Source organism: Pinus tabuliformis, chromosome 6 (assembly GCF_031772625.1).
Source record: "Pinus tabuliformis cultivar Carrire ecotype Pingquan chromosome 6, CPIR1, whole genome shotgun sequence".
NCBI classification, from domain to species: domain Eukaryota; kingdom Viridiplantae; phylum Streptophyta; class Pinopsida; order Pinales; family Pinaceae; genus Pinus; species Pinus tabuliformis.
The window spans coordinates 1,489,663,493-1,489,684,248 of record NC_142292.1 but is presented as its reverse complement, the minus strand read 5'-3'; positions in this window follow the sequence as shown (position 1 = coordinate 1,489,684,248).

The following is a 20,756-nucleotide window of genomic DNA, read 5'->3' as shown; positions in this document are numbered from 1 at the left end:
ACTGATAGTTTGTCTGTGGATGCAGATACATCACAGGAGAATGAACAAACTTTAGAGTTCATTAGAGAGAAGGAGAAGAATCTGAAATCTTTTTAGATCAAGAATGAGAGGGTAAGATCTCAGAACTAGAAGGAGACAGAAGAGTCACCTAAGGGTAGGAAGCAGAATGTTAGAGCTGTCATAAAAGAGGAAGATGAAAGTCTTATTCCAATAATGACTAAAGAAATTTTGTCCAAAAGAAATAATCCAATGAATGCAATTGGGGAAAAACAAAGATTGTTTGAAGATGTTGAGACAAGGATAACTCTGGGAGAAGAGTTACAGAGGGACAACAAATCAAAATGTATTGAAGAAGAAGAAACTATGTTAGCTAAAAACATAGTAAAGGACCAGAAATTCACCATGATGATAGGCACAGTTGAAATAGCCATGGGAGCTATTGAGACAGACAATGAAGAAGAAGAACATCTACTGAAAGATGTTAAGGAAGAAAAAGTATATGGGAAAGACTTAGAAAAAGGAGAAAGGGCATCTGATGGTCTATCCATAAAAAAGGAAGGTATGGAGAATTGTGTGAAATTTCCAAAATCTACTCCAATTGAAATTATTGAGTTATATAGAAAATTAGATTTTCAAAGAAGGGAGTTGGAAAAACAAAGAATAGATGTTCAAGAGAGACTGTTGAAAAAGGAAAACAAAAACATTGTCATAAGTGACTATCTTAAGGAAAAGGAGATGGATATGGAAGTTCAGTAGATTGACACTACAAAAGGAGTTCACTACGGTGGACAAGAGTAGGAAGACATCATTAGAGCAGATGGTGTGGAAGAGAGACTAGTTGACAGTCTCATGAGTTCTTTTGAGAATTCAAAACAGCATACCGATGTGTTAACAAAGGAGGAGAAAATAGAGCAACAAGCTGAAATGTTGCCAAAGGAAAAAGAGGCACTAAGGCCTTATGTTTTATACCTTAACAAATGGTTTGTGAATTCAAGCTTAGTTGTAGATGCTGGAGGAGAATTGGCACAGATGAGCAGCAAAATAAAGATGAAAGAAGAAGACTCCATGGGAAAATTTAATCCATGGAACAAAGATGTTAAAATGCTGGAGAGAGTGCTAGACAGTCATGATTTAATCATGAAAGAGGGTAAGGAAGATAGGGAGGCAGCAAAAATGGCAGCAAGCCAAGCAGGAGTCAGCATAGGAGTCAGCATAGCAAGCAAAGCAAAAGAGGAGGCAATGTCTACAACAAAAGTGGAGGCAAAGTCTACAACAATGTCTACAATGGCAGCAAGCAAAGCTAGCGTAGAAGACAACAGCAACAACCTGGAACAAAGAGAAAGAGGTAGAAGTAAGTGGCAATGTAAAGACCAGTCCAAAGATGTGCTGGAAAAGGAAATTGAAGAAATGTGGCAGCTGATGATGCAGCAGTTCAAATGGAGGAAAATGGTAGCAGCAGGAAGGATGATCAATCAGAGTTTGAAGTTTATTGACAAGAAGGAGAACATGGAGAAAAAGACAACAGATATACAGCAGCAACAAAGGTACAGAGCGTTTGGACCACTACAAAATAAAATGTGGGATCCAGGAAGGCAAAGATCAGAAGGCACATGATCAGGAGATCGTGAATATTTTCTACTTTAGGAGTCTGATGCAAGAGCATTCAACCGAAGAGAAAATCATTGTAATTAGTTGACATAGGGGGTCATGCTTTTTAGGGAAATTATTTTCCTAAGTCTCAAGTCAATGTAATAGTTAGGCTTTTAAGTGATTTAATTAGATAATGGGAGAATATGTAAATGCTCTCAAATAAATGAGAACATGACTGGGAATAATGACAAAAGAGTCTAAAGTCAATTAGGACTCTTAAACAGTTCCATGATTCAAAGAACAAGAGAGGGCTTTTAGGAATTAATTAGAGTAGAAGTGGACAGAGTGTATCTAGGAGTCAGTTCACTAGATTTAGGAGTCAACCCAGGAATAGTTCAACTAAACCATTCTGGGCTTAAATGTAAGCCTACGGGTAGAGTAGAAGGAAAGAGGCCACTAATAGTAGAATTATGCCTGTGCATGTGTGAGAGACCAAGAGTCTCAAATGTAATCAATTATTTTTATATTTATACACAGAGGAGAAATTCGATTCCTGACTGTGTCAGAGTGTGTGAATCGAATGTTTTATGATTGATTATGGTGAACTCGCAAGTTCTGTAGCAGGGGGTTGCAGACAGAGTTCTGCAGAACACGCAGAGGAGAAAAATGATTCAGAGGAATCATATAGGGATCATTGAATCCAAGTGAAAGACAGAGTTTGCTTTGGAGAGGAGTTGCGAAGCAAGAATTCGCTAAGGAGTCCAGCTCAGAGAAAGCTGAATAGTGGAAGCAGAAGGCAGAGTTTGAAGGATGCGCAGAGAAGAAGAGCGATTCGGAGAAATCGTATTGATCCACTTGAAATATCAAGAGTTGCTTTGAAGTAGAGGTGCATGGAAAGTGAAGCTCAGAAGGAAGAGTCACAGCAAAATAGCGAAGGAGGAAGAACCTCTGAAGAACCCAAAAGAGCCGCAGAAACCATTGAAAATGGCATAAATTCTAAGTAAAGGGATGAGCGGAGAAGTAAAGAATTGATGCTCAGTAGTTGTTGGATCTTCAAAGATCAATGAACACGATTGAAATTCATAATCGCATTTCGAAGGTGCCAAGGGATGACGACAACCAAAATAGCAAACTCCGACGAGCGATGTGGCGATATTGCCGATAGACCGATCGACAATTGCACAATCAGAGGTTCGCAGTGGAAGAAGTTAGGCATGGGTGAAGAAGCGATAGACGATAGCGATTATCGGAATATCGGAGCTCAGACCCATCGAAGTTCGGCGCAACAGAAGCGTGGAGTAAGTAGAGACCAGACTCGACGATAATCATAGTCACGGGTCTATAGTATTTGAAGTCTGTGTATGTTGTTCAGAGGGGAATTTCCTTTGTATTCCTGTGTATTATCATGCATGATAGTTGATATGGTTCTGAAGGTTCTATTGAAAAAGCGCTAATAATGTTTTTGATAGCGATTTTTTAGTCGCATGTCAAAGGAAAAGGGGTGATACGACACACAAGTGGTAAGACCGTGGAACTTGCGATGTCCGAATGCGATAAAGGGAAAAGATAGCCTCAGAATTTGTGCAGGAGCTGTATAAAGGCGAAAAAGGTGGGTTTGTGTATGTGTTTCCTTTGGAAAAGGAAAAGGTGTTATATATATACGGCCGAGGAGTTAACCAAAGGCATAACTTATGGTTCATGGGTTTTAAAGTCCCGATAAGGAAGAATTAATAGAAAGCTTTAATAAAAAGGAGATTGAATGTTGTGAAGGATTTAAAGCCTGAAAGGAGGTTTTGGCAGGGTGATTGAAGTTCCGATAAAAGGAACTTATAAAGGGGTCATAACCATTAAATGGCTGAAGATTTGACTCCATTTCAGATTTAAATACCTGAGCAATTGTGGATGCATTTTTAATATGCATATTGTGGGTATATGTTGGGTAACCCTGGCATAATTTTGGCTAAGTATGGTTATATGTCGGGGACTCATGCATTGCCAAGACATGGGAGGGCTATGGATCCAGTTGTGTTTTGATAGACCCGTTGCAAAGGAAACATTTAGTCTCAAGCCGCTTGGATTTTGAGTGCACGAACAACACTGCCGAGTATGAAGCACTCATTTTGGGCTTACAGAAAATCATTAGCCTCAACATTGTTGTGCTTAAAGTGTAAGGTGATTCAAAGATCATGGTATGTCAGGTTCGTAACACCATACACTATGTTTCACCCCATCTTAAGAGTTACCAACAAGAGGTATGGTGACTTATCTATAACTTCCAAGATTTCAATATCATTTTTATACCAAGAATGCGTAATGCAGCCGCAGATGCTCTAGAAAATGCAACTACTAGGATGACACCTCTTAGGGATAGATTTTCTGTTGAAATTTTGTATAAGCCATCTATCCTTGATAACATCACTAATTTACATGTTTTTGAAGATGATCAATAGATACTTCATTTCATGGAAAACGCTGACGTCTTCAAGGACACAACAATAGATGAAGACGAGCACAAGTAGTCTCTACAAAGTGAAGTTGATGATAGTAAAGGAAACCTCATCCCCAAGGGTGTGGTATCACTCAAAAAGTTGTATGACTTGCAGAACTGCTTTCAGGGGCCAGTGAATGCCAAAACCCACAGTTCCACAATGATGTACGAATAGATCAACCTAGGAACTAACAAAGATCCGAAGTTTGTGAATCTCGGTACATGTTTCACACCAGAAGAGCAGCAATCTTTTGTACGCCTGTTCAGACAATACCATGTTGTGTTTGTATGGACATACACGTGAATAATCCAGCATGTCATTCCGATCAAAGAAGGGGCCAAGTCGTTCCAGCAGAAGCTAAGAAAAGTGCATCCATCACTTGAGCCCCTCATTCAGAATGAATTGACTAAGTTTCTAGATGCTCGAACCATTTACAAGGTTCGTCATTTCACATGGGTTTCAAACTTAGTCCCTGTCAAGAAGAAGTCCGGGGAGATCTGCCTGTGCGTTGATTTCCATAATTTGAACTATGCCTCAAACAAAGATAACTACCTAGTGCCGTCTATGGAGAACATATTACAGACAGTATCTAGAGCAGAGATGTTCTCTTTTCTAGATGGTTTCTCAGGATACAATTAGGTTCTGGTAGCAGAGCCTGACAAACTGAAAACAACATTCCGTACCAAGTGGGGTATGTTCACTTATCGTAGAATGTCATTTGGGTAGGTAAATGTGGGTGCTACATTTCAGCATTCAATGGGCATCACTTTTCATGGGCTCATCAGACAAAGCATAGTGGTCTACCTCGATGACATGGCAATATTCTCTAGATAGCAGTCATACCACCTGCACCATCTCAAGAAAATATTTGAGTGATGTTGAAAGTACGGGATATCCTTGAATACCAAGAAGAGTGTCTTCTCAGTGTCTGAGGGTAACCTCCTTGGGCACATCATTTCCAAGAGTGGGATCAAGGTAGATTCAGATAGAGTCCAAACCATCATGTAGATTCCTCATCTCGTGAACAAGAAAGTTATGTAGTACTTCCTGGGGAAGATCAACTTCCACAGAAAGTTCATCTTTGATTATGCGTAGATTATCAAACCCATTCAAGAGATGACTAAGAAGGACGTAGTGTACAGTTGGGGAAAAATGAAAAGGAAGCATTTTCTTGGATTAAGCAATCTATAGAAACTTCAACAAAGATTTCTTGCTCTACACGTTTGCTTCCGACACTTCACTCGTTGTTGTGCTCACTCAGAAATACAAGTTGAGCAATGAATGACCCATCTCTTTCATGAGCGTAAGCTTGCAAGTTCCTGAATTTAACTATCCCACCATGGAAAAACAAGCATATGCAGTATACAAGGCAGTTAAACATTTTAGACCCTACCTCTTGAAAAGACAGTGCATTATCTTTGTGTCGCACCTAGCAGTCAGATCACTGCTTTTTCAGCAAGAAATAGGTCAAATAAGGGAAAACTAGATGATAGGACTACAAGAGTATGACCTTGACATCTAGCCATTTCACACCATAAAGGGTCATAGTCTTTGCAGATTAGAATTTGAAGTAGTACATGCGTAAGAGGAAGAAGTAGAGCTCACCAGCTAGGAGCAATAAATTGAAATGTATAATGTTGAGAAATCCCCCCACCCCACTTCGTACAGAAACTCTTGGTACGTAGACATGTGCTAGTACCTTGAGCATGGCACCATGCCCTCTCATTTCTCTATGCAGCAGAATAGGGCTCTACAGCTGAAAGCTTTATCTTACCAGTTGGTGCATGGAATGCTTTACAGAAAACATCACAATGATGTTTTTCTTAGGTGCCTGGAGGCATAGGATTCATAAAGGTTGTTACATGATCTCCATTATGGACCAATCAAGGGTCACTTCGCGGGAAATACAACGGCACACAAGGTCATGCAGGCTAGCTTCTATTGGCCTACATTATTCAAATATGCACATTTCTATGTCCGCAAGTGTCTGGTTTGTTAGAGATGTTCCAACAGAAATGAAGCTCAGCAGCCCCACTACAACCTATTGCAGTGGAAAAAACATTCCAATGGTGGGGCTTGGACATCATTGGCAAGATTTTCCCACATTCGTAAAAGCAGCACCTCTACATCTTAACTGCTACACACTACTTCACGCGGTGGATGGAAGCAATTCTGTTGAAATAAGTGAATGACCAGGAAGACATTAGCTTCCTAAAACAGAACATCATCTTGAGGTTTGGCATTCTTGTATCACTTGTTTTTGACAATGCAACATATTTTTCTTCGTTAAATCTTTATGACTTTGCATTGCAAAATGGTATTGTGTTAAAGCATTCAGCTAACTACTACCCATAGGGAAATGGTCTTATCGAGTCTACAAACAAAAATCTTATCTGCATCATAAAAAATATGATTTACTCTGAAAAATGAAACTAGCACTCCATTCTGGTTAATGCTTTATGGGCTGATCGAGTTACACTTAAACCCTCTCTGAATACCTCCCCCTACTTCCAGGTATACGGAAAAGAATCCATCCTCCCAATGAATATCTACTTGTCTGCTCTCCAATTGTCCCAAGAGTACCAAGGCAAGTTGTGTCTATTGGTTCAGCGTAGGATGGACACATTACACAAGCTATAGGAAGAAAGGGTGAAAGAAAAAGAAAAGTTCATACTTCACTAGAACCATATCAAGAGATGGTTCGGCAGAAAGTCTGCAGGGAGTACCAGCTTCGTTGTGGATGACTTAGTCTTGTGGTGGGATAAACCCCATGAAGACAACGGAAAACATAGGAAGTTTTGGTCCTTGTGGATTGGCCCATTCATAGTTCACGAGCAGCTTGGCCAACACATGTATCATTTACAATCACTTGATGGGAAGATTGATACTCTCCCTGTCAATGGCTAAGACTTAAAATTTTATTTTCAATGATCTGGGGCCACACCCTACACCATGTACATACTTCTTTCATAGTTGTTATTTTATTTTATTTTCTTTTTTTGCTATGCTTTATTGTTTTGTTCTTTGCTTTGCTGATTTTCTCTACTTTGTTGTTATGTTGTTTTTTTTGTAAATAAGTGTTGTCCTACACTGCATTTTGGCTTCTAAATGTGCATGCGACTGAAATTCAAAGAGTCTTGTGACACTGCAGCACTTGGCAAGTCCCATGTCTGTCTTATTTGTTCTTGGTTGTAACTTTTGGCCGATGAAGTCTTGACAGAAAATATGATCCATCTTTAGGGAAATCTTTCGTCAAACCATGAACCAGTGTCCAGTCTGGGAAACCTCATGCCTATACTCAGTTTTCTGCTATATGTTTTCGAGCTATCCAACTAGTAGAAACTGAGAAGGGTAAAACCTAAACGAGAAAACCTAAATCATAGGTCTTTACATTCTTCTATGAAGTAACAACCTCTTCTTATCTCAATAATTTTGGATCCCTCTTCTGCCCCAAAAAGAAATAAGTGCCTATGCATAGTCCTCTTACAAAAAATAACAAATTCAAAAGAAGAGAAAGGCTTCCTGTGCAGAGAGGTGAAGCAAGAAACTACACTAGGGTACTGTCTAGGCTCACTGGCAGTGGAGAAATTTTTTTGTTCCTACGTGACTTCGTCAAGGTACTATCCAGGCCTACTAATAATGAAGCAACACTAGAGATGAAAAACTTATACTCTAAAAATCTTAAGGAAGCGAGCGAAATCACCCTTCATGCTTTGAAACACTGTGATCTGGTTGAATTTTTGTGTTGTTTTCAACTGAGTGTGTACAAGGTGAACTGCGTCTATCTATGGGGTAAGTGGGGAAACTGAAGTGATCTACACAATGAATCAATACTTCCCGAAAGGCCAAGGCCCTGCACTGAAAATGAACCAAAACAGAGAAGCTCGTATTCAACTAGTGTATCACCAAGTGTTGTAGCGGCAGAAACACCCTCCAAAATTTTTGCTTGCATCCAAATTTCAGAGCCTTCCTTGTTTTTTCCTTTAATGGTTGCAAACACTCGAGCTCACCCCATAATCTCGTGTGAAGTCTTTTCACCTTTTTTCTTGTTTGACCAACGTTCATCTTTCGACATGTTGATTTCTTTTCCATGCTTGTGATCTAATTCTGGTGAGTTTGAAGGTTTTCCTTTGTGTGTTTGGGTTGCCTTCGCTGTGTAAACATATGTCATACTCACACACAAAGTTTTAAACATTGTCACGCAAGTGTCATCATGGTCGTCCAAAGGTCTATCACAAGTGTTGCGCTTGTCGCTCTCAGCTCTAAGACAACCTCACTGAGGACATGTTTTGTCTTGTTGTCATGGTGGTCTATGTTGTCTCATCATCAAGTATGCTAAGTGTATGATCACAATGTTAGTTTGCACAAGTTCACTTTCTTTCGACACTTGGCCATTTTCTTGAAAATATACCTGACCGGACAACCCTCTTCCACCTAACCCTGACTGTACTGCACTGGGAAATCTCAATCCTCACTAACCCTACTCTGCTGCTCGAAACTGCATAGTGCTTGAGGTTTTCATCCAGGTCATCTACACTATGCAATCCTAGAGGTGAGCAGCATGTCTGCCTCCTAGAATTGCACAGAATTGCTTCCCTTTCCAACTTACATGCACATTTCCCAAGCACATTCATCAACCCTCCTCCTTTGCTACCAGAAGCTTGCACTACTCTAAGACTTGGGTTTGTATTGTTCCCCAAAATTACGTAGACATGCCCAGCTGGTCATCTGTTACCTTTCTTTGCATTGTTCCCAAAAATTGTGCAAAGTTGACTAGATGACCCTAGTTTCCTTTCTCTTCCCTGCCTCCATAAATTGCGCATACATGTCTGGTATTTCCCCTACTACCTATCCCACACTGTTCCCAAAAATTGTACAGTCATGTTCAATAGGTCCCTCTGCATCCTTGCTTTGTCTTCCCTCTGGAAATTGTGTTATCATGACCATTAGTCCCTGTGCAACCCTGCTTTGTCCTCCCTCTGGAAATTATGCAGAACTACCTAATAGTCCTCTAGAGCCCCACTCTATCTTCCCTTAGAAAATTGCACAGAGGTGTCTCCCTTCTGGGTCCCACCTTGCAACTGACACTGGTGACTTTCATTGCGCAATCCTACATATCAGTGATCACTGCACAGTTTTTCTAGATAGTGCAAGTTGTCCTCCCGGAATGTCTCATTGCAGCCTAAGCTGTGCTTTGTGTTGTCTTAGTGAGTTTTCCTCCCTCCCTATCACCGAGAACACAAGAACAATGCTTCATGCTAGACTAGGAGGTTTTGGATTTGATGCCATCCTGTCATGAGTGAATTGCAGGAACAGGTACACTGGTAGATCATGCGAGACGACGAACAAGATGAAGAAGGAGCACACATGCTAGAAGACTTGCTTGTAGCTAGACATACATACCAAGCATATCAAGGAACAAGCTAGAGGAACACATGCATTGAACCATCAAGCAAGACCAAGACCATCGAAGACCTAGCAGCACTATGCCATGCGGAGGAGAAGACAAATCACACCAAGAGTACGTTCATCACTCAACAGCACAGTAGCTTGACATGGACACCACAGTCAGCCAGTACATGTTAGCAATGTCATGTCGAGTTGTGTCATGAGTTTCCTTGGCCACGTCACCATTTTGGGCCATATCCATTGTAACTGAATGTAATGTAAAGTGAATTCCAATGGACGCACACAGAAGTTGAAGAGTCATGTCAATTGAAAAGTCATGGGAAGTTGAGCAATCATGAGGGTAGTCCAAGAGTCACAAGGGTCAAGCATCACCCTTGGCTATATATACACCTCCCATTGTATGAGAAATCACTTTTCACCTTGGCTCCTCCCACATAGCCTTAAGAGTATGTAGTATGTTCTTTGAGGAGTGAGGAGTGGCTCCAATGTCCCACTACTGGGAATAGTGATGTATGGTGTGTTGTACCTTAAGAAACCAATTTCCTGGTTGTGGAGAAATTGTGCTTAAGACATTAATGATTATTATTTGTTGTCACATATTTGTCACTTTATTATTTCTTGTATTCTTAAATGAAGGACTTGGAAAACTTGGTCTTTAACCCTTAATACATATGTGACCGGAAAATCTCAGAATGCCATTTGTTGCTAGATATAAAAGATGAATGAAGAAAGATTGAAGGAGAAGTTTAATATAATATGTTGCTTAACACATAACCTACTATCCATCACTTAGAAGAATTATGAAAATGAGAACTGAATCATAGACAATATGTTGTTTGACATAGAAACTATTATCTACGACCCGTGGAGAAGTTAAAGTTAATATGTTGCCTTACACAGAAACTATTATCTATAACTTAGAAAGGAAGATGAAAACTTCAAGTATAGGAGTGCTCTTTTAAGGGATTTTAACTTTATCTACATAAGAAAATAAAGCCCTGCAGCTTCATTACTAAACTTGAAAGAAGAAAACATAAGATGACACATGACAGAAAAGTTACAAAATTATACCCAACAATTCATGGAAACTTCTGATTATTTCATTAATCAACAACTATATCAGGAATACAGTAGCTTAGTCTCCAGGTTCTCCAAAATTCGAACCCCCCTTCTCTGTAAATTTTCCTCTTTTTATACATTGTGAAATAGTTGTTGATTTTTGAAACTGTCAAACTACTAAAACTGTTTCTCTAACTATCTGAAGTAAGAATTATTACAAAATATTACACAGAGGGTAAAGACATCTCAAAGAACATAAAATAACTGAACATGACAATGACTGCTGGATTTTCGGCTCTTGAATTCTTTTGTAGATGCTTTAATAATGATTAATCTACTTTAACCATAATAAACAATGTTTGACTTTGACTTGTGCATAGCTCCGGGCTTACGCATGTATCGGGCCCGCTTTAATTGGCCAAAACACAATTGAACCGCACTAATTACCTTCCTTTGAATTTTCCTCTAACACTGATTTTTCCTGCAACCTTTGATTATTATGGAACTCAAAAAGAATTAATTCTGCTTCACAAATCCATCGGATCCGCCCGTTCAATACTCCATTGACTTTGTATCGCAAATCAAAATTGGTGCCTTCAATTGATATATCAATACAAAACTTAACGACATGCGACATAATGGATGCACCAGAAGAATTAAACATAATATATACCATATCGGGTCTGGCTTGTCACAAATCGTAATCGGCATAACCATATACATATACATAAAGCATTATGTGATATCGCGGACCCGCCGACATTATAAAACGTAACATATATTTTCAGGTTCGGATTTTCCATCACTCATTGTAATTGGAAAAGGAACCAACACATATGCAAAGACTCTTTGCGGACCCACCAGGACTTATAAAATGCAACATATAGTTCTTCGGGTCCGGCCCATCATCGCAAATCGCAATCAGTGATTCCGTGGTGATAACATAAATGCCCATTACATTTTTTGCAATTGCAATTAACTGCATCGCTAACACACACACACACACACACATATATATATATATATATTATATATTATATATATATATATATTATATATATATATATATATATATATATATATATATATATATATATATATATATATATATATATATATATATATTATATATATATATATATATATATATATATATATATATATCGGGTCTGGCTCCATATAACCATTTATATAGCGATTTGATTTGTTCGTATAGCGACCTTGGCTACACCGGGGCCGATTCTTTTACACTTCTTTCTTTTGTGATTTCGATATATAATAAACAAAATACTTCATTTCCCTTAGACTCTGCAGATGTAAAGAAAATAAGGGAGCTTCATTAAGGTTGAACCCCTGCAGTGATTTTTAGACCACGCATTGTGATAAAAGTGATAAATAAGCTTAAACACAATATAAGCTACAACATGTTGTATAGGTGTGTCTTGGTACATTTGCTTAATTCAGAAGCCTGTTTCAAGCTAGCATGTTTTAACACATGTTTTGTAGATGTTTGTAAGACTACTCTTTAAACATTTGTAATGCATGTTTTCTTAACCTGTACTAAGACAGTTGAACTACTTCGGTTATTTTGGTACTTACATTGTTGAAGATGTGTTGTATTGTTTATCGCTATTGTCTCATCCTTGTGGACTACTCCGTAGGATATTAGACATAGCATTCTCATTTTCTTAGTTATAACGACTGTCTCCTCTGTGTGGACTACTCTGTTGGATGGTGTACATGTTTTCCCTTTGCACTTTGGTTTTAACGATTGCCACATCCGCTATGGACTACTCCATTGGATGCAGGATAGACCCTTGTTTTTTCGCATGTGTCTCTCCCTAGGTGGTACTACTACCTCTCATTTAGAGGCTCACTCTTACCCCCCTTTATAGTAAGAGAATAGGGACACAACTTACATTACGCACTCACTAGGCACACTCACCTCACTTTTTGAAGACACAAGCATAACACTCTCGTGTGTTGAACAGAAAGAGCTAAGGCAAAGCTCTAAGATAATGGAAACTAGGCCATCATACCGGATGGAACTCCTACACCAAACAGTGTGAGGTCTAGTTGGGACTTCATACCAGGGAGATCTACTACATGTTGGCGGGTCCAACACCGTCAACATGTGTATATTTGTGCATATGTGATTTATTGTTTTATATTTCCACTATTCAAAGTAGTTTATGGTTGAGATTCTTGGTTTCGTAGCATCAGAGATTTAAAGACTCTAACCTAGATCTAAGGTAGTGGAAATTTAACATGGTATCAAAGCATGTCTGAGCTACTTTGGAAGGAAGTAAATCAAAGTTGTGCACAAAAAAGTACAGTGTGAGAGGGAGTTGATCACATTGTAAGTGAAGGGGTCGCTACAATGTCGAATTTGTAGACAGGTCTCTGGTACAAGGACAGGTTGGAAGGTTTCTCCATCTATACTCCTTGGAAGGAGAGGATCAAGTTGGTCTTGCAGGTCAACAAGATCTGGAATTTTGCTGAGAAAGATATCAAGAAGCCAACCAACCCTAAGGAGCTAGAAATATGGGATGATTTGGATGTGAGAGTGAGATTGATCATCCTAGATGGTGTGAAGGATTCCCTAATACCTCATTTGTCTAGGAAGAACAATGCACATGAGATGTGGTTGGCTCTTCAGAATTTGTTCAAGAATAAGAATGAGAACTGGGTACTGGTATTGGAGGATAACTTGAAGTCCACCAAGATGATAAAGGGTGAAAGAGTGACCTTATATCTCATGAGATTGTCTCAGGTCAAAGATGAGCTTGTTGCCATCGGTGTGACTATCGCAGATGGAGATATGGTAAGGATTTCCTTGAAAGGGTTCACTGAGGAATGGAAGCCCTTCATCAAAGGGATCATTTCCAAGGAGAAGCTGCCAGACTGGGATAGGTTGTGGGATGACATGATTCGGGAAGAGTTGGGAAACAAGAATCTTCATCCAAAGAAGAATTTTTTCAATGAGGACATGGCACTTGCAGCACGAATGAAGGGTAAGCACAAGAAGGACTTGAGTAAAGTCAAGTTCTTCAACTATGGTGAGACAGGTCATTAATCGTCAAGATGTCTGATGAAGAAGAAGGGAGATGATGAGAAGAGGAAAGGAAAGAAGGTCGTTGATGTTGCCACTTGAGCTGAGATAGATGATCTCTTTAGGAGATTGGAAGAGGAGGACTTTACTATTATTTCTCATTTCTCATAGGTTATTGTCAATGAGGATGGATGGTATGTGGACAGTGGTGTAATGAAGCATATGACAGGGTCACAGGAGGTTTTTGAGACTCCATTTGAATGGGACTCGAAGTTGCACATGGTGTTGGGTGACAAGAGTCAGTGGAGATCCAAGGATCGAGAGTTTTTCCATTGAGGTTGGAGATAGGACGTGTGATGCAGATCCAAGATGTAGTGTTCGTACGAGGACTCAGATAAGAATGATTTCCATCTCGATGATCAAGAGGAAGGGGTTTGAGGTCTTGTTCCAGGATAGGAAGGCAATACTCAGGCCTAGAGGCTCTAGGTCTGATGGGATTGTACTCGAAGTTAGAGATCATGGTCTTTACAGGTTGACGGGAAAGGCTGTGGATCATGGGAAGAACCAGGTGGAGCAGGTGTAGGTTCTAGAGAAGTAGGATCAGGTGCAGCTGCAGGTGCAGGCTTTAAAGGAGAAGGTATAGGTTCCCGAGAAGAAGTACACCTTCCTGAGAAGGTCCAAGTTTTAAAGACTCAAAGGGAGTCTAGTTCACGAGAGAGCTTACAAATTTAGAAAGAGAATCTGCAACCCAAGAAGAGCATGTGGTCAGTGGGGAGAAAGGGTGATCCTACAAGTGCCAAGAAGGAATCATGGAGAGAGTGGAAGTCATCAGAGGATAAGAAGAAGAAGCAGGGTGCTTCCAGCAGTGACAACGACACTTTCGAGAAGGGCATAGTTCACCATACAGGGATTGTTTCAATTGTGACTGCCAGGAGTTGGGCAAGTGTTGCGAGTAGTGATGATGATGATGAGTTACTTCCTAGTCTTGGAATTACCTCCCGTGCCAAGAGGGATTTTTTATTTGTGTAGCTTGGGAGGTACTCCAAGCCCTAGGGTTTAGGGTTTGGAGAGCAAAGCGCCACAAGGGTCACTTGTGGGCTTGGAACCCAAGTATGGGGTTTTGCACCCAATCGTGTTTGGGGAATTTATGGGAGCACATTTCTACATGTGATGGAATGAGATAATAGAGGGTAGAAAGGAGAATGAAACACTTTGAGAATCATTGAATTCTGAGTTGTAGAAGTGGAGAAATGAATTTTTGAAGTTGACAAGTAATTATTGGTTTTCAAGTCATGTGGGCTTGAAGTAAAATTTAGACAATAGGTGTGTCTCTTCACTAATTCGTTGGAGCCCCTTTATTGACAATAAATAAAGGTTGATTTGATGTGTTATAGGCATCCATTTTTGCGATGTCTCTTTTAGAGAAAGACTTGGTGGAGAGGAGGATCTCAAGCCTAGCCGCAACAAAGAAGGAGTTTTGAACAACATGAGGAGGAGGGTCCGAGTTTGTACTGGAGACCGAGTAAGCTAAGGTACAAGGGTATCTTTTTGGGTTAAAACATTTGTCTTCTAGAGGTTGACTAGGCTTATTGTTGGGCCGAGTATAGGAGGAACTATACACTATTGTTGGAGGACTATTTAGGCATCATTCTTGGAGGCTGAGGCTATAAGACAATTGTTGTGTTAGGCCGTAGGCCATAGCATACAGCTAGGGACTATGTGAGGGTTGTCAAGGGTGGACAATGCCCTAAGGAGATAGCCTGGGCTTAGAGGAAGCCTTCCATGGTGGCTTGCAGCCCTTAAAGGCCTAGTTTTTTTACTGTGGGGTGTGTTTATGGCTGTAGTAAGTGCCCTCACTAGGACTACAGCAAACAAAAGTATGTAATAATAAATGACATCAGTGTTTTGTGGAGTAACATTGGGTCAAGAGGTGACCGGTTTGGATTAAATTGACTTGCAACCTGTGGGAGCCAATTTGGAGATGATATTGGGTGATTGTGTGTCTTCATTGGTGCAAATTCTGTAATGTTTGGATTGGGTGCCATTTATCTAATTAGAGGGTAGTGTGTTAGCTACCCAAAGTAGCCCTAGAGTATCACACAAGAAGGGTGTTCTTTGGTGTGTGATTGGGTGAAGTTTGCAGCCTTATGAGTAGCTCTTTGATGAACAAAAGAGGATACTAGAAGGGAGATTGGAGCTCGGTAATTAGGCCTACCCAAAGAGCAAATTTATGATCCTATGTACATACAAAAGAAGTGGCATGCAATATTGTGAGGTGGCAACCCTCCTGGACTCTCGATGTGTAGTGGCCTTAATGGAATAAGGCACTACTAGTGAGCAGTATGGAAGCGAAGGATCAGCAGGACAGGATATGACATAGAAGTTGCAACAAAGTTTGTCATTGTATCTTGTATACCATAGATTATTGTATTATTTAGATTTGGTTTAATATAATGAAGATTAGGATTGTACAATTTTGTTAAAAAATGTGTATATTTGTGCATATGTGATTTATTGCTTTATATTTCTAGTGTGCAAACTAGTTTATGGTTGAGATTCTTGGTTTGGTAGCATCAGAGATTTTAAGACTCTAACTTAGATCCAAGGTCGTGGAAATTCAACAACAATCTCTATCAAAATATGACATTGGACCATGGTACACCATAATTGACCATGGTCGACCATGTTTGACTAATGTGGACCATATTTGACCATGGTTGTTCATGATTGACCTTACTTGGCCCTCGTTGGCCATGATTGCTTTCCATCTTGAGAATATTTGTCACAAACCCATATTGGCAGTATTATAAACCTAAGGGATTAATAAACCCAAGAATTTATATTATAAACCCAATGGATTATAAACCCTAGGAATAATATTATAAACCCTATCAATAATATTATACCCTAGGAATATGAACCCTTATATTAATAAACCCAAGGGATTGATATTATAAACCCAAGGCACTAATAAACCCACGGGATTAATATTGTAAACCCAAACTATATAAACCCTGAGGTAAATATTATAAACCCTAAAACAAACATGGTTGGCCACGGTTGACCATAGTTGATTTTCATATTGAGATAATCTTTGTCATAATGCAACGTTGGACCATGGTTGACAATGATTGATTTTCATATTGAGAGAATCTTTATAAAAATGTGACACTGACCCCTAGTTGACCATTATTGACAATAGTTGACCCCTGGAACACCATAATTCACTATGGTTGACTATGTTTGACCAATGTTGACCATGATTGACCATGGTTGACCATAGTTCATTATGATTGCTTTCCATATTGAGAAAATCTTTGTCACAAATGCATATTAGGATTATTATAAACCTAAGAGATTAAAAAGCCTGAGGGATTAATACTAAAAAACCAAGGGATTTATATTAAGCAATAATAACAATATTATAAACCCTACCAATAATATTAAACTCCAAGAATATGAACCCTTGGATTAATAAACCCAAGGGATTGATATTATAAACCCAAGGCACTAATAAACCCAAGGATTAATACTAAAAACCCAAGGGAATAATATTAAACCAAGGCATATAAAACCTAAGATAAATATTATAAACCCTGAAACAAATATAGTTGACCACAATTGACCATGGTTGATTTTCATATTGAAACAATATTTGCCACAATGTGACGTTGGACTATGGTTGACCATTGTTGACCATGGTTGACCATGGTTGATTTTCATATTGAGTCAATCTTTGTCACAATGTGAGGTTGGACCATGGTTGACCATCATTGTCATAATGTGACATTGGAGCTTTAGACAATCTTTGACACAATGTGACCATGGTTATAAAAAAATGATGATCATAGGTGATTTTCATATTGAGACAATCTTTGTCACATGCAACCCTGGACTGTGGTTGAAAATGATTAATGATGGTTAATGACATTTGATTATGGTTGGAAATATTTGTCACAATGTGATGTTGGACCCTGGTTGACCATGATTGACCACAATTGACCATGGTTTATTTTCATATTGAAATAATCTTTGTCACAATGTGACATTGGATCAAGGTTGATCATGGATGACCATGGTTATTAACCAGGGATGACCATGATTAACCATGGTTAACCATGGTAGATTTTCATATTGAGACAATCTTTGTCACAATCCGACATTGGACCATGGTTGACCATGGCTGACTATGGTTGATCATGATTTACCATGGTTCAAGAGGATGGTTGACCATGGTTGATCATGATTGAGCATAGTTAACTATGGTTGACCATGTTTTATGTTCATATTGAGACAATCTTTTTCACAATGTGACATTGGACCATGATTAACAATGATTAATTTTCATATTGAGACAATCTTTGTCACAATGTGACGTTGGAACTTGGTTGAACATGGTTGACCATGGTTGACCATGAGTGAACATGGTTGACCATGGTTAACCATGGCTGACCATGAGTGAACATGGTTGACGATGGTTGACCATGATTGAACATGGTTGACTATGGTCGATTTTCATATTGAGACAATCTTTGTCACAATGCAACGTTGAACCATGGTTGACCATAGTTGACCATGGTTGTTGAAATGTGACGTCGGACCATGAGGCAATCTTTGTCACAATGTGACCATGCTTATTAACCATGGTTGACCATGATTGATTTTCATATTGAGAAAATATCTCTCACAATACGACGTTGGACCTTGGTTAACCATGGTTGATATTCATATTGAGACAATCTCTATCACAATGTGACATTGGACCATGGTACACCATAATTGACCATGGTTGACCATGTTTGACTAATGTGGACCATGATTGACCATGGTTGTTCATGATTGACCTTAATTGGCCTTACTTGACCATGATTGCTTTCCATATTGAGAAAAATTGTCACAAACCCATATTGGTGGTATTATAAACCTAAGAGATTAGTAAACCCAAGAATTTATATTATAAACCCAGGGGATTTATATTAAACTCCATCAATAATATTATACCCCATGAATATGAACCCTTAGACTAATAAACCCAAGAGATTGATATTATAAACCCAAGGCACTAATAAACCCAAGGGATTAATACGAAGAACCGAAGGGAATAATATTAAAACCAAGGGATTAATATTGTAAACCGAAGCTATATAAACCCAAAAACAAAAATGGTTGACCACGATTTACTATGATTGATTTTCATATTGGGACAATCTTTGTCATAATGCGACGTTGAACCATGATTAATTTTCATATTGAGAGAATCTTTATCACAATGCGACACTAACCCTTGGTTGACCATGGTTGACCATGATTGAAGATGGTTGACAATGGTTGATTTTCATATTGAGAGAATCTTTGTCACAATGCGACATTGGATCAAGGTTGACCATGATTGCCACAATGTGACGTTGGACCATGATACAATCTTTGACACACTGTAATCATAGATATTGACCATGGTTGACCATGGTTTATTTTCATATTGAGATAATCTTTGTCATAATGCGACATTTGACCATGGTTGACAATAGTTGATTATGGTTGACCATCATTAACCATGGTTCACCATGGTTCACATATGGTTGATGTTCATATTGAGACAATACTTGTTACAATGTGGCGTAGGACCATGGCTAACCACGACTCACCATGACTAACCATGATTGACCATGGTTGATTTTCATATTGACAATGATTGACCATGATTGATTTTAACATTGAGACAATCTTTATCACAATGTGATGTTGGACCATGGTTGACCATGGTTTATTTTCATATTGAGAAAATATTTGTCACAATGTGACATTGGACCATGGTTGGCCATGATTATAAACCCAAGGGATTTATATTAAACCCTAGGATTAATATTATAAACCCTATGAATAATATTATGCCCTAAGAATATGAACCTTTAGATTAATACATCCAAAGGATTGATATTATAAACCCAAGGGTCTAATAAATAATAATAATAATAAAATAATTGATCCAATCTTTATAAATAAATATTAATAATTAATAATAGTAAAGCTTTGTGAATTCAAAGTGTTTTTTGTTTTGTTTTGGTAATTGCATTAGTGGCTATAAATGTCATATTATGTCTTTATTACCAATGATTAGAGAAATATCTACAATCCAACCAGAAATCATTAAAGAAAACTTTCAATTTGGTTTGGTGTAAGTCCAAATCTTATTTTTACAATAGTTTGAATACCATCATCACACTAATTCCATGACATAGGATGTTTTAGAATATATTAAAATTTGATATTTAATTACATTAATTTTAATTATCTTATTATTATTATTTTAATGAAAATATCAAATAAAAATTAAAGAGCACAATATTAAACCTTAGGAATGTGAATCCTTAGATTAATAAACCCAAGGGATAAAAATTATAAACCCTAAAATAAACATGGTTGACCATGGTTTATTTCCATATTGAGACAATCCTTATCACAAAGTGATGTTGGACCACGGTTGACAAAGCATGACCATGATTGATTTTCATGTCCAAAGAATCTTTGCCACAATGCAATGTTGGACCATGGTTGATTTTCATATTGAGACAATCTTTGTGACAATGCGAAGTTCGACCATGGTTGATCATGTTTGATTTTATAAAACATGGTTGACGATGGTTGACCATGATTGTCCTTAGTTGACCATCATAATTGATCATGATGAAAGAGATTTGAATCAAGGTTAATCATGGTTAATCATGATTGACCATCATTAATTGTGCCAGATAATGGTTGACTATGATTGACCATGGTTGTTTGTCACAGTGCGACATTTGACCATAGTTAACAATAATTGATGATCAACCATTTTATAATAGAAGAACATTTTATTAATATATATTTAATTAATTGATGATATTTGTATTTAATTAACAATATTTATATTAATAAATATTAATTTAAATAACAATATTTAATATAAATATTTATTTAAATAACAATATTTATATTAATAAAACATTATTAATATTAATGAATATTTATTTAAAACGGAATAAAACATTATTAATAAATATTTATTTAAAAACTAATTATTTATAATAAAATTATAAATTAGAATTATATATATATTTTAATACTGTTTTTTAGGTTTTACGTATGAAGATGTGAATCTTGAACATTAATCTTAATTA